At 41.2% G+C, this 14,767-nt stretch overlaps 1 protein-coding gene across 6 annotated transcripts in view; it reads left to right on the top strand.

Moving 5' to 3' along the window:
* The window catches only part of GRAMD1B (GRAM domain containing 1B), a 203,686-nt gene that overhangs the window by 65,704 nt on the left and 123,215 nt on the right, over positions 1 to 14,767 (top strand). The window lies entirely within an intron of this gene.

Genomic DNA, 14,767 nt, shown 5'->3' with positions numbered 1-14,767 from the left:
GTTTATATTAGATTGTTGCTAACTCCAAGCTAATGGATGCAGTCTTTTAGTTCAAACAGTAGTGACTCATGCTTTTAGAGCCAAATTAAATCTCTGTTTGCCACCCATTACGTACCTTTAAAGTGAGTTTAGTGCTGGTGAAAAGTGTCAGACTGATGGCCATGGAGACTGAAGACCCTAGGAGATGGGCAGTCTTCCTCTATGCTACACTGTTCATGTGTCTGAACGCTGGCCTGCAGAGTCCCCCTGTAGAGAAGGAGGGGGAGTTCAATCTTCATGGCCCATTCAGTCCTTGGCATCTCTGCCAAGACCACCAAGGCAGGGGCAAGTTAATGCCAAACTTGCTAGTGGTTTTTGTGATGCACTCCCCTCTCCACTAGGAATTGGACTGAAGTTCCCTAACTAATGTCATACAGGATGCGGCACATCTGTCAAATGGCAATGAGAGACAATGAGGGGCAAGCTGGCCTTGTGGCTAAAGCATAGACCTGCAAATCCAGGTGGGATCTGAGCTCTGTCCCCAGCTCTGCCACAGACTTCGGCAAGTCACTTAGATGTTCTGTGCTTCAGTTTATTCATTTGCAGAAAAGAGGATGATTACTGCTCATCTGGGTCACAAGGGCATCGTGCAGCTTAATTCATGAGGAACTCTGAGGGCTTGTCTATACCATGCAGGTTTTAGCGACAAGGTTGTATTAACACAACCGAGAAAATACTTCCAGCCCTATGAGTGGCATTAGCTTTGTCCTGCCACTTGTGTAGGCAAAACTTTTGTCTTTCATGGGGGGCCTTTTTTAAAAGTTTTGTCGACAACTTTGCAGTGTAAACAAGCCCTGAGTGTGAGATAGAAGATATTGTTGGAATGCAGGTCTCTACTAACCTGGGTGAAATTCAAACCATTGACCAAAAGATGACAATTACTCTTTTCCCTTTCCCAAAGCTATCCCGTCCTCTGGGAACAACCGTCCGAAAACTGGCTTGCTGGGGATGTTTAGGCACTTGTTCCTCTGACTCTAGTGTTAAGAGTTGGAGTTGCTATTGTCATAAGTTTTGGTGGCACTACAAGATGTGCGTGCATTGGCTGGGTTGCAGCTCAGAGATAGAGTTCAGTTTTTTGCTTTTCACCAAAACTTGAAACATTTCAAATAAAATGTATTATTTTTGTTGTTCTTTTCATCAGTTCTTTTGCAGGAAAAACAATAATTTTGGGTGTGTGGCTGGGTCAGCACTTCCGGGACAGGAAAAAAATGAAGCCAGACTTATTCAAATGTAGAAAATTAAACCAACCATCCAGAGTCTTAATACAGCAGACACGCTGTTCTCTCAGGTTCTTCTACCATGCCCACCATTGGGGTGGGATTGCCTTCCAGTAAGGCAGAGGCTAGAAATAAGGTACACATATTTTACAAAGAGGGTGATTACACACTGGAAAAACAAACCAAAGAATGTGGTGGATTTGCTGTCACTTGAAGTCTTTAAACCAAGATGGGATGTCTTTCTAAAAACATTCTCTAGCTCAGATTATTGGGTAAAATTCTAAGACTTGTGTTAGTCAGGTGGTCAGACTAGATCATAATGGTCCTTGCTGGCCTTAAAGTCTATGAACCTATGAACAGTATATTAAGTGATGTGACTAGCACCTGTCTCATATGGACATCAACATCATTAATGTAATAGTGACACAATAGTGCCCCAGAAGAGCCAGCATTCATGGAAACCAAGCCTAGAGTATGGCAAGATGGATGCAGAATGATTAATCTGTTTCTCAAATGGCCAGCTTTCTCCTGCTTCTCCCCAGAGCACACTATGCCATCGACAGGTGCCTCATTACATGAGGAGGTTTATATCACAGTGCAACCTTGGGAGTAGCATTAATCGAACAGGTAGTTCACCCCTGCAAAATTCTCATGGTTCACCATAGTTTACCTGGACAAATTCTCTGCTCTGACCCAGCAACCCCTGTTTTTTCCCTCTCCTGCTGTGCTCTAGATGTGCATTGATCCTCTTTAAGTTCCTCAAGCTTGCAAGCTCAGCAGAAAAGGGCAGGAGAAGAATTAGATGTTGTTTTCCTTTGGGCTGGGAAGGGAGGAATCCGTTTGAAAACCTGATCTATTTTCCATTGCCGAGGAATGGATTTGGAGCCCGTAATACATGAAAAGAGAAGGTGCCATGCTGGCCTTGGTATGCTAATGCCACCTAATCCATGAACTGCCTTAGCTTTTTTTCCAGTCCCCATTTCAAAAATTTAATCAGGTAGAGTGCAGAAATTTGCTAAGTAGGGTTAATAACCAGATTTTTCTCTCTCCTGAAATAGACCCAAACAAAAATGCTGCATCTAAAATGCCGCATCTAAAATGCCCTCAACTCTGGTGAAGTTCAAATCTGAACTCTGTAATTCAGACACCTCTCCAACACACATACACCCCACACAATCTCTCCTGTGTTTTCAAGACCATCCCTATCTGTATCCTTAACCATCATTTGAATGACAGTGAATGTTTACAATATCAGGGGACATTTTTTTCCCAAAATGATTACTTTCTACAAGAGATGCCATTGTACGGTCATTCCTAACCTGCTGGTACAGAAATGCTTTCATCAGCAGAACGTCCTTGAGACTTGGTGTTGCTAAAGCAGCACCTTAGATTTTGCAAATGGAATTGGACCTAGTGGAAGTGCTTTTGCAAGACTGGGAATGGACTTGGTGCCTCGGAGAGATGTGTTGATGGGTATAACTCCTCCACCAGACCACTGGGACAACATTTGGGTCAATGGGACAATCTGCTAGTCGGGGTAGAAACAGAAAAGGACATCATATGATTCCTTAAATTTACTTTTTTTAAAATGTAATATGCATATGCTCGAAGCCCACAAACAGCTAATAAGAAAATCACTAGTTCCTCTTGGAAACTTGGGCCCCAGTCTTTCTGATGACATATTACCTTCTGGTTCCCTTAAAACCACAGTTGCAAGGAAAAAGAGGTGACTTGTCATCAGCCAAAGAAATGACAAGCGAGATTCTTGTTCACATACATAAGATGCCAGGGTTTGACCAAGATTATTATGGTTTAGACATCAAAAGAGAGCCCATAATGATGGTAAGTTGTTTGGGGAAAGGACCAATTTTTTGTTCTGTGGTTGTACAGCATATAGCACAGCAGGGTTCCGGTCCAGGGCTAGAGTTCCTAGGCACTATCACAAGTAAAAAATAACATCTTTCAGGCTGTGCAAACTATATCCAGTTTAATCTCATCTTTCAACTCCCTGTACTTCAGTTGCTGCCCCATCTGCAAACTGGTGGTGATGGTGTATACCTACTTTTGTATGGCATTCGGAGGTCCTTAGATTTAAGGCACTATGTAAGTGCAAAATATTATTATTATTTTATTTATTAAGGTAAAATGGTAACAGCCATTACAATACACCTCACAGGCAGGTCAAAGCAATCTGTTAGCCTTTTGCTATGCCTGCAATGAACATGCATTATTTATGAAGTGAATGTGATAGCAGATCTGCTTTAATTTATTTAACAAAACCCATGTGTCGTAATCTCTGGGAGCATGTATGGTTCCTTAGAGACCGTGCAAGGGCCAGTGTCCATCCAAAATAAATGGAGTTGACCCTGCTCCCTTAAATTAAGCTATCAAAATAACCTGCCCACACAACCATACTTTGGCAAAAGCCAGGAATAAATAGATAGGCATTGCTGTATGGCTTGAAGATCAAAAGACCCCAACTCTGATGTGTCCACTCCATGTCTCTATATAAATAAATAGTTAATAGATGGGGTTTGGAAGTACATAACGTGTCCTGGATTCCATAGGACCAATATAGCTTGTTGCAGTGCACTGCAAATAGCTTCCATTATTCAAGTCTTTACATCAGTTCTTAACTCAGTGGACCAACTGAGTTTCCAGAGAGGAGGGTCCTCCACTAAAAACTCTTTGACCTCAGACCTTTAAATCTGCAGACTGCAGATTTGTTTCTGACCTAGCTGTTTAACATGAAAGTGCATAAGCTGCTGCAAAAATGAAAGATAATGTAGGGGGAGCTGGGTGCTTAATATGGCCATTTTCAACCATAAAAAAATTTACTTTAGGTTTTGTTTGAACTTCCTGTGGAGCTGGTCGAATATTAAAAAAAAACAAAAACCTTATTACGTATTTTTTTTAAACCATGAAATAAGATTCTTTATGATTCCTGTAGTCATATAATTTGTGACTATTCCAGTGAAACCCAAGTATTTCTGAATCCCAACATCTTTGTGAATTTCTGTGATGAGTCTTACTGTGTTTGTACAATTATTCATTATTTTTCATTTCTTTGTTTAAATGTTTGTCACCAAATCAAAGAACAGAAACAGTAGCTAAGTGACTTAGGCTGACTTAGTCACAACACGCTGAATAGTGGAAGTTCACAAATAGCCAGATTCTGAATATAGTTCATCCTGTATATTCAGCAAATGTTTACCAAGGGGACAATCTACGTTGGAGGTTTTGCACAGCCCTGAGTTTATTGATGGAATGTAACAACTCATCCTCATCATCATGTTCATTGTCATGATTGCCCTCATGTTGGTTACATTTTGGAGACTTTGGTGGTGGTTGAATGTGTTGCTAATGAAAGGAGCTGGATTGACAGCAGCTCTGCAGATTGTTGTTCTCTGTTTATTTGCAAAACGGAAAAAGTGAGGGGAACACTTGTGCCCGTCCAGCGCCACTGATATACCTTTACCCTCATCTGGTGGACCCTACCTCTCTAGGGATGAGAAGGAGACTGTCTCCACTGCTGATTCAAATAACAGCAAAGGTTACTAATTAGCACTAATTGGGATGGTAGTGTATATGTTGTGAGCAGCTAGCCAGTAGGGAGTGAACTGGGGCAGATAGTTGTCAGAGAGTGTTCTGATCACTAATAATATGTTTTGAATTTAAACATTCCTATTTTCCTTTATAGTAGGCTGATTTAATCATAGAATCAGAACTGGAAGGGTCCTCGAGAGGTCATCTAGTCCAGTCCCCTGCACTCAAGGCGGGACTAAGTATTATCTGGACCATCCCTGACAGGTGTTTGTCCAACCTGCTCTTAAAAATCACCAATGATGGAGATTCCACAACCTCCCTAGGCAATTTATTCCAGTGCTTAAACACACTGACAGTTAGGAAATTTTTCCTAATGTCCAACCTAAACCGCCCTTGCTGCAATTTAAGCCCATTGCTTCTTGTCCTATTCTCAGAGGTTAAGAAGAAAACTTGAAAACTGTTATCATGTCCCCTCTCAGTCTTCTCTTTTCCAGACTAAACAAACCTATTTTTTTCAATCTTCCCTCATAGGTCATGTTTTCTAGACCTTTAATCATTTTTTTTGCTCTTTTCTGGATTTTCTTCATTTTGTCCACATTTTTCCTGAAATGTGGCACCCAGAACTGGACACAATATTCCAGTTGAGGCCTAATCAGCGCAGAGTAGAGCGGACAAATTACTTCTCATGTCTTGCTTACAATACTCCTGCTAAAACATCCCAGAATGATGTTTGCTTTTTTTGCAACAGTGTTACACTGTTGACTCCTATTTAGCTTGTGGTCCACTATGGCCCCCAGATTCCTTTCCACGGTACTCCTTCCTAGGCAGTCATTTATCATTTTGTATGTGTGCAACTGATTGTTCCTTCCTAAGTGGAATACGTTGTCCATATTGAATTACATCCTATTTACTTCAGACCATTTCTCCAGTTTGTCCAGACCATTCTGAATTTTAATCCTATCCTCCAAAGCACTTGCAACCCCTCCCAGCTTGGTATCGTCTGCAAGCTTTAGAAGTGTACTCAAGCAAATGAGATCATGGACAGGAAGTGCCTCTTTTGGTCGTGAAAATAGAGAGTTTGTTAAACAGGCTTTAGCTGATGCAGGCTCTGAGCTTGAGCGTATCTTCCAAACTTGCTCCATTCTGCTACTCCAACACCTTGTAGAGAGTCTGTGCATAAGACAGGAGGAGAATCTAGTGGTTAGAGATGGGGACCAGGAATCAGGAGACCACAGTTCAAGTCTTGATTCTGTCCCTGACTCATTGTGTGATTTTAGCGTTGCCTGTGCCTTGGTTTCAACGTCTGTAAAAATAGGGATAACAGGAAATTTTACCCAACTTTGCGATGGAGTTTAAGGATGCTCCATCCTTGGATGGAAAGGAGCTATATAAATGCAAAAGGGTGTTGTAATCTTTACAGACACCGTGTGTTACCATCTGCTGGCTGCGTCCAGAATCGCACCATCTTGGTGCAGCAACATGATTCACGGAACACTAATCCTCCTTATCTTCTTTTTAATAAAGCCTGATGTTAACTTGCTGCCTTTGGCTATAAGCATGCATCTCTCCACCCAACAACTTTATGTTCAGATGCTGAGGGTGAGTGGCAGGAACTGACAGGAGCTAAAGGAAATCCAGGGCTGCAGGTGCTTCCCCATCCAGTACACTATCCAATTGCTTTAAGGTTATCATGGGGAAACCCTTATTGATGTACGGGGGTGGGGAGATGTTGTCACAGTGCATTCTGGGTTCTCATTATCCCTTAGAATTTAGGCCAATGAGTTCTTATTTCCCACACCGTGACAGGCCTCTGACAATTCTGAATGGTGCCTTTATTTTAGGATCCACCGCTACCATGGCAACACAATACTTTTGATGGCAGGAATTTCATTTGTTTGGGCTGATGATTTACTCTCAAGGAGTTGGGACTGGGTTTTTTATTGCTGCAGCCTTATGAAGAATATAAGGGGCCAAAGTTCTGGGAATGATCAGCAAAGCGGTAGAGTGAAGTGAAAGAAAACATGCAGATTGATTTTAGACCAGAAGTTACATCTGTTTTTCTTGTAGAAGGGAGAGAGTCTGAAGGATGCAGCTCCTCTCTGCAGACATCCATGGCTCGGAGTTCAGTCCCGTACTGTTTGTGAGATTAGCACATTGGTGCATTACAAATAATTAGAGTTGGAAAAAAAATGTTCATCCCTGCTTTTTTGTTTTTGCGTACAAAAAGCAGCTTTTTGAGAAAATGGAAATTTGGGTAAAAAAGTTTCCATTTTTCATAAGAATGCATTTGGATTTTCACCAATGAAAGCCAAAATGTTTTGGTTTAAAACCAAAATGTAGAAGAAAAATGTTGAAAATTAAAAAAAAATGTATTTGAATTTAATGTTTTCCAGGGGAAGAATATTTCCTAGTCAATTCTGCAAATAATTAATAGTAAGAGATTGTTCTCATCATTTGTGTGTAGCAGATCTCATGATGTGTTAAGCACTTTCCATGGATTGTAAGAAGGTATTGTCCCTGTCTTGTGAAGTTCAGAGTCCTAAAGAGGAAGGAAAAATCCTTGACCTTGTCCACTAGTTTAAAAGTAAAAAGCTTTGAAAATATGAAAATCTTTGAAAATCTGAATAGATGTACTGTTTTCCAGTCGCTGGTTCTTGGGATTGTATTATTCATTACCCATCTTTCTTTTTAACTAGAAGCAAGTACTGGTGAAAACATTCACAAATCCTGAAAATATCACAAACATTCACATCAATGTGTATTCCTCCAGATGTATGGCATGCATTTGTATCAGAGGTGCATAATTGATTGTTGATTGTCTGTTGTGCTTCAGTTTTATTTATTTATTTTTTAATCCCATTAGGATGTTGAAACAAAACCATGTAACAGAGGTGATCAATGAAACTAAATATTCATATGGACTCAGAGGGTGAAAACTTTTTGTTGAAGTTATTTGGCAAATAGTTATAGATAACAGCATTTGCAATAATCCACACTGTTTTGTGAATGAGTCGCTACCCATCTCATTAATAGATTATATCTCCCTTGATATTTCTCTCTCCTCCCACCCCATATCCATGCACTCATCCACCCCTGGGAAACATCCTCTGAAAATAAATCTATAAACTTATACTCACAGTCTACAATGCACAGTAAGTTTTGCATACATTCTATCACTTTGCCAAACTCACTATGCAGAAAATCAGATCCTTAGTTGACAAGAAAGTGATGTTGTAGCTGGATCATTTATCAGATACTGCTATCCACAGATTTGCAGGCTAGAAAACCTCATGGAAGTTATGAGATCAGTTTCTCATCTTCTGTGAATAATAGCTGTGCTTCTGTAATTGAATCACCATAAGAAATTGCACTTTCTGTAGTTTTTGGACAAGTAAACTACATCCATCTTGCATGCCAACTAAATAATAGGCAGATGTCAGGAAATAATGTATATATCTCTGTGATTATATGCTTCCATTCAGTGAAACGACTTACTCCAGTAATTTATTCTTCAGGCAGGAATACAACTATTTAAAAACAGAATTGTTGGAGTAATCTAGATCTCTTCAAGTTTGCTCCTTCTCAGACCGTTGAATATGGAGATAAAATGCCACACATTCTTGCTTTTATGTTCATTGGGTTCTATGGGACAGATTTTCAAAAGTGCTTGACACCCACAATCGATGCCAGATTTCTTTTTTTAAAAAGTCTCAGCATGTTGAGTGTTGAAAACATAAGAAAATCTGGCAACAAATATTACAATGAGAGCAGCTGTGTGCTAAGCGCTTTTCAAAATCTGGCCCAAAGTGCTTGAGCTGGAGAACTGCTTAGGTTTAAAAAACAAATTCAGCCTTGAAACTGTGTATAGGACCATGGCTCTCTATTATAATTCAGAGACTCATGTCTCACAATAGAAAGACACATACAAAGAAGATAAGAATGGTTCAAACATATTGCACATAACGTTCCACATTCTGACACCCAGATATGACAAAGAAGCCTTTAACATATTCGTCAAAGGCTAGAAAATTAGAATGCTGTGGGGAAAGAAGGGTCTTTTGACCATTTGTTTGAATAGAACTTGCACATTTATTTCAGTGTCTGTAACTTGTTTATTCATTTCTGTAAATATTGATATAGATGATTTTTGTGTGTTTGTGCACAAGAACATGTGTACTTGTGTAAATATGCATTCATGAAACACTTCATGAAACACTTGTATGGCCAACTCGAAGCTGACTTCAGTGCAACACTGTATATATTCAGTGGTCCCAATGACTTCAGCCCTCTTCCGGTTTACAAAAGCTCACCATCGAACCAGGGAGCAGCAACAATCCCACATGACGTAGTTTACCATTCATGCAGCAGAAGCAGTGGATACTCAAAGGAGCAGTGCCAGTGAATACTTTGCAAGCAGTCCATTGGTTGGAATATGTCTCCATAAAACATTGGTTAAATAATTCCAGGGACTGAAAAAAATTGACAGTTGAGCTGAAAAAAATACCAGTGAAGATGATGATGATTTGTCCCTATGGGTCTGAGGCCCATATAAGCACCTAGCTAGAGAAGGGCATGGTAGAAGTAGTGAAGACAAGAAAAACAGTGAGATTTCATCATCACAACAAGCTATACTAGTGTTGGCAGAGACCACAGTGATGAAGATGAGGTTAGTGGTGGTGATGATGGAGATGGCCTTTTTCCTCCAGGTAGCAGAGCTGTGGGGGAACATAGTGGTGATGAAGATAAGAATAGTGGCAATTACATTGAAGGTCACCGAGTCAGTGCAGTTAGGAAGGGGGGCAGAAGAAATGTGACATTGAGTACATATTTTTGTTCCAAGAATCTGTTTTCTTTTACACATTTGTTGACTTCTAAGGAACTGCTGTTGGAGCTTTATAGGGAGAACCGTTCCCCTGCAAACCTGCCTTTTGCTCATCTTAAGTCTCAGGAAATCTTGAACTAATGAGAAATTTGCATTGTTTACAGCTAAGAACTAAGAGAAATCTTTTCTGTACGGCTTCAGAAAATAGTATCTTTCAGTCAGAGAGAAAAACACATGACCTGGAGTTCACAGTACATGGGCTATGGATGAAGAACTTTGTATGCAACCCTTGCACCCAGTCTGCTGAGTTAGCATCTGTCTAAGGCCCTTTTCCAGTCCCCGAAGTGTACCCCTTTCAAGTAACAGATCTGTGCTGCTGCTTCTCTTTGGGGTGGAATCTTGTGCCCCAACTGGTCTCTGACTGGTAGAGCCCTGCGCAGATACAAAATTTGTATCTGCCTCCGATCCGCAAATATGGTCCATGGATATCTGCAGGGCCCTACTGACTTGCTCTCCAAATTGTACCCTCTTGGTTTCCAACCATGTTACGTAGCAGGCCCAATGTGCTTGGCACCTGCAGAGGTTTTCCTTTGAGTCCCTGTTGACAGTATCAGTTTGAAGTGACACAGAAGCAGCTTCTGCAAAACAAAACATGATTTATCATTTCTAAAGGTATACAGTGCTGCAGGAAATGGATTTAAAATAATCTTATCTAGGATTGGCATTCCCCTCAAGCCCCCTAGGTAGACATGATTTAGTCTGGGAGTTTTCCATTCTCTTGGGGACCAAGTTAAAGCTGGTTTGCTGCAGGCCCTTGGCTCTCAGTCAGGCCTGGTCTACAACTAAAACTGGGCTAGGACCTGGCTATGTCGCTCAGAGGGGTGAATTTTTCACTCACCCCCTCCCCGTGAGATCTAATTAAGCTGTCTTAGGTCCTGTGTAGACATTGCTAAACTGAAGGAAGAATTCTTCCATTGACCTAGCTACTGCCTCTTGAAAGAGTGGATTGAGTATGGCGACGGGAAAAACCCCTCCTGTCGCTGTAGCAAGTGTCCATGCTACAGCATTACGGTGGTGTCGCGGCAGCCTCGCAGCTGTGCGGCTGTAGCACTTGTAGTGTAGAAAGATACATCAACAGTTTAATGGTTAAATGGCTCAGTTAATTTGTATTTAAGCGCTTCAGCAGTTTGTGAGGTTTAAAATAATGTTCACAATATAAGCCTAAGTGAGAACTGACTTTGACCACAGTACCCTCACTGAGGAGGTGCTGTTACTTCAGCAATACACATCTTAGAAATACCAGAGAAGTCCAGACACATTTGTCAAACTTCAGCCTCCACGTTACTTGCATACCCCAAAGGTTTAGAAACTTGTCTGAGTTTCTGTTCTGTGCTATAAAGCTTTGGAATGAGGTAAGGACCTTGCTGTTTTGTAGCATTTTTTATTTTTTAAGTTTCAAAGTTTTCTAACTAACTTCAGGCCATTTTAGTATCTAGACACGAATCTTGGGAGTCATTAAAAGGAGCACTGTCAGCTTCAAATATAGTTGATTTAAAATTAAATTAATGTTATAATCTGGTATTATACCTGCCCTCGAGTCAGCCTGTCAGTTATGGGGGAGGCTTAACCACCTTTTCTCATATGCAAAATGTTTTGTCTCTTTTCTCTGTTGTTGTGTGTAAGGCCCACACAAAGAGAGGGAACCTACTGTAGTAGAACTATTTATGTTGAGAGTTGTGTCAAGTGCAGAAAGCAAACAGACTGAAAAATAGAGATTTTTTTCCTTCTAATCTCTTTCAGCTCTAATAATTTCAGGTGTCATTTGCAATAAGAGTTGGTAAAATATTTACAGGGTGGTTTTTAAGATGGCTGTCGCTCTTTAAATATTTAAACCGCTTGATGGGAAGGACTTTATTCCAATAGCCTGTAGTAGAAGCAATTAATTACAACAATATAATTTTTAGAATTCAACATCAAATATACAATATGCTTTGAGTAGGAGGAAGAGAGATACGTTGATAGCTTTTCATAGAGAGGAAAGTTGGAGTGTGTGCGCGTGTGTGGTTGGCTGGCTGTGTTGGAGGCAATCAAGGTGGCAATTCTGGATGGCAGGAGCTGCAGAAGAGAAGGTTGTTGCGCTAAGAGGTGAGATGAAGGGATGGAAAGGAGGTGAGAGAGGAGAAGGAGTAAAGAGAAACCGAGTCAACAAAGGGTCAACAAACATGTGGACAAGGGGGATCCGGTGGACATAGTGTACTTAGATTTCCAGAAAGCCTTTGACAAGGTCCCTCACCAAAGGCTCTTACGTAAATTAAGTTGTCATAGGATAAGAGGGAAGATCCTTTCATGTGCTGAGAACTGGTTAAAAGACAGGGAACAAAGGGTAGGAATAAATGGTAAAGTTTCAGAATTCTAGGACCAGTCTATTCAACTTAATCATAAATGTGCTGGAGAAAGAGTAAACAGTGAGATGGCAAAGATTGCAGATGATACTAAACTGCTCGAGATAGTTAATACCAAAGCAAATAGTGAAGAACTTCAAAAAGATCTCACAAAACTAAGTGATTGGGCAACAAAATGGCAAATTAAATTTAATGTGGATAAATGTAAATTAATACACATTGGAAAAAATAACCCCAGCTATACATACAATATGATGGAGGCTAATTTAGCCAGAGCTAATCAGGAAAGAGAGCTTGGAGTCATCATGGATAGTTCTTTGAAGACGTCCACGCAATATGCTGCGGCAGTCAAAAAAGCAAACAGAATGTTAGGAATCATTTGAAAAGGGGTAGAGAGTAAGGCAGAGACTATCTTAATCACTTTATATAAATCCATGATACACCCACATCTTGAATACCGCGTACAGATGTCATCTCTTCTCAAAAAAAGATATGCTGGCATTTAAAAAAGTTCAGAAAAGGGCAACTAAAATGATTAGGGGTTTGGAACGGGTCCCATATGAGGAGAGATGAGAGGCTAGGACCTTTCAGCTTGGAAAAGAGGAGACTAAGGGGGGACATGATAGAAATATATGGAATCATGAGTGGTGTGGAGAGAGTGGATAAGGAAAAGGGGCCACCAAATGAAATTAATGGCTAGCAGGTTTAAAACAAATAAAAGGAAGTTGTTCTTCACATAGCACACAGTCAACCTGTGGAACTCCTTGCCTGAGGAGGTTGTGAAGGCTAGGACTATAACAGGGTTTAAAAGAGAACTAGATAAATTTTTGGAGGTTAAGGCCATTAATGGCTATTAGCCAGGATGAGTAAGGAATGGTGTCCCTAGCCTCAGTTTGTCAGCAGAGCCGGCTTTAGGAAGTGCGGGGCCCATTTCGAAAAGTTTCGACGGGACCCCGGCAGGGATGACTTTAAAAAAACAAAAACAAAAAAACAAAACCCACATGTAAAAAACATGTGGGGCTTGTACTCACCGGGCAGTGCTCCGAGTCTTTGGCGGCACTTTGACGGTGGGTCCTTCACTCGCTCCAAGTCTTCAGTGGCACTGAAGGACCCACTGCCGAAGTGCCGTTGAAGACCCAAAGTGCCGCCAGGTGAGTAAAAATTAAAAAGGTGCCTCTAGCCAGGGAAGGGATTCACACTGGGCAGGGAGCCCTCTTAGGTGCGGGGGCTGATTCGGGGGAATTAGAGGAATAGGCCTAAACCTGGCCCTGTTTGTCAGACGGTGGAGATGGATAGCAGGCGAGAGATCACTCCCTCTGGGGCACCTGGCATTGACCACTGTCGGTAGACAGGGTACTGGGCTGGATGGACCTTTGGTCTGACCCAGGATAGCCATTCTTATGTTCTTATGAGTCCATAAGGATAGCTGCAATTTTGAACAGGATCCTGAAGCAAATGAAAGCCGTTGGACATCTTTGGACAGCACGTGGCATGATACATGCTCCCCTGTTGATTTCCCTTTACTTATTGCTGACAAGGAATTCTCTGTAAATGTGAAATTTTATAATTTGGAAGAAGGGTCCTGGGGCTGCTGGCCAGAGCAGGCACAATCCAGGATTGTAGATCACTGCTGTTTGTGGGGATAATACAAACTTCGTGTGGTGCTTTGCACTATATTTTGGCAGTTTGGAAGCAAACAGTGACATCTTATGGATTCAGTTTGTAACTATCCCTCTGAAATTCAGTTCCACTGGTCACTTTCCTCCCTGGTCATTTTCAGTACCAGTGGGGTACTGGCAGGGGGAGGGGATCACTGTATTTACTAGATATAATGGCAGTAGATTAGGGAAAACAGCAGTTCAAGGCACACTGAGCTGGAATGAATGCGTCTCTTAAGCAGTGGAGAAAGATGTGCTAAGTATGCAGAGAGAGGAGAGCCTTATATGTGCTCAGTGAGAACTATTTCAGAGTTGTAGCTGTTAGTCTGTATCAGCAAAAAGAACAGGAGTACTTGTGGCACCTTAGAGACTAACAAATTTATTTGAGCATAAGCTTTCATGGGCTAAAACCCACTTCATCGGATGCATGACTACGGCTTAGAGATGGCTCTGACCTTAGATTTGGAATGAATAATTCATTTAGGATTGGAGCAAGTCCCCATCTGGTATCTAGGATCTGTTGTGATAAGGCCCTCTCCTTACATTGGCCAGTGCGCAGTACACCTGTACTGTTAGGCCCCGATGACGTTTCATGGGAGTGTTTTTAATTTGCAAAAAAAAATGCATAGTGCTTGTTAGAGGATTTTTAATGAGTAATCCAAGTCAAGATTTGAATGCTAAGCCATATGAAACCAGTCTGACATAGCACAATGGCATCCTCTTCAAAGATCATCCGCAAGGCTGTTATTGAATTCTTTTAAATCCCTAGGCAAAGGAGGTTATTGTGTGAGACACTCAGGTTTCAGTCCGTTAGGGGCATTTTTGCATTTCAAGTAAGTTACACCTCCCTCGTCCCCTTTAGGTTTTGGTGTTTGACCCCAAGAACGTGAAGCCTCACCCCTGGATTTTTGTGGTTTCTTTTTGAAAATACACAGTTTCACCAGACTCCACCGTCACTGTACATCAACCTGTATTTCCTACAGACTTAATCTCAGTTTTACTTGAATCTAAGCTCTGACGTTTTTACTCGTGACTTGGCCCTGAGTTTGCAAACATTCCAGCAAGTCTAAGGTTAGTAAGAAA

Source organism: Chelonoidis abingdonii, chromosome 18, assembly GCF_003597395.2.
Source record: "Chelonoidis abingdonii isolate Lonesome George chromosome 18, CheloAbing_2.0, whole genome shotgun sequence".
In the NCBI taxonomy this organism is placed as follows: Eukaryota; Metazoa; Chordata; order Testudines; family Testudinidae; genus Chelonoidis; species Chelonoidis abingdonii.
The sequence above is the reverse complement of the archived record's forward strand: the minus strand, read 5'-3'. Positions and strand labels throughout refer to the sequence as shown.